This window comes from Aplysia californica, unplaced genomic scaffold (genome assembly GCF_000002075.1).
Source record: "Aplysia californica isolate F4 #8 unplaced genomic scaffold, AplCal3.0 scaffold00524, whole genome shotgun sequence".
Lineage (NCBI taxonomy): Eukaryota > Metazoa > Mollusca > Gastropoda > Aplysiida > Aplysiidae > Aplysia > Aplysia californica.
In genome coordinates this window covers 201,841-202,917 of record NW_004797794.1, presented here as the reverse complement: position 1 = coordinate 202,917, position 1,077 = coordinate 201,841, and positions in this window count along the sequence as shown.

Genomic DNA, 1,077 nt, shown 5'->3' with positions numbered 1-1,077 from the left:
CCCCCCCCCCCACAGACTTGAGGAAAAGAATCATTACAAAAGTCCATTTAAACTTACAATACAACCCGCAGACAACCTTCAGACGTATAGTGGAATTCCCGGAATTTGAAGGTCTCTCTCGGCCTCTCTTGACGTGGAGTGTTATGTGGTTGGAATTTGCCCTTAATTACAAATTATGTATGTTTCACGACGTGGTGGAATCAGGTGCTCGTCAATTTATAGGCATATGGCGTTATTGGTATCATCTTAAAGCCTATTCATTTGCCTTCCTTTTTGGTGACAAAATACCCATCTTTCTTATATAGAAGTCGAGATATTTGCGATTTAAGGATGTCAGGGTTGCCTGGTTTTAGAGGTAAAATTAGCGAGAAAATGGCAGCCATAGTTTGGTGACTTCCATAGCCTAAGAAGTCCTTGGAAACTTAAAAATTATATTTTTGTGCCTTTAATCCATGTTTTTCAGTAAAATCCTCACAAAAATGTATTTCTAAATGGACATAAAAGATTATGATTGAAAAAAAGAAAATTTGGCAAACTTACTACTTGCGCACAAAAGTCGAAGAGACATACCATGATAGATCTACCAAAGGGACCCTCCCAGTAAAGCCAAGTCAGCATCCATCACAAATAAGACTGAACCCAATACGGTGAGAGCCACGAAAACAACTTTACTCCCTGCAGTTTAATACATTTTTTTCAAAAATCTTTCTTACGATTCGAGCATGTTTAGCTTGCTTCACAGCCCAGCTTTACATCAACTGAGCTAACAGAAAGCTGGAAAATCTTCACCGGTTCGTATGTAGACAAGTTTTTAAAAACACGCAATTGACGGTGTAATTAATTTTTCTTTCTTTAAATTTAGGTGTTTTTTACGCACCAATCGACACAATTTAGATCATTTGGGAGGCGAGTAATGAATTCATTACAGCAAAAATGTAAGGTACATTGATAGGACTTCTCTTGAATCAATCAGAAAAATAGAATGGCGAAGGGGTGATATATATACATGTGTGAATGTGTATGTGTGTGTATGTGTGTGTGTGTGTGTGTGTGTGTGTGTGTGTGTGTGTGTGTGTG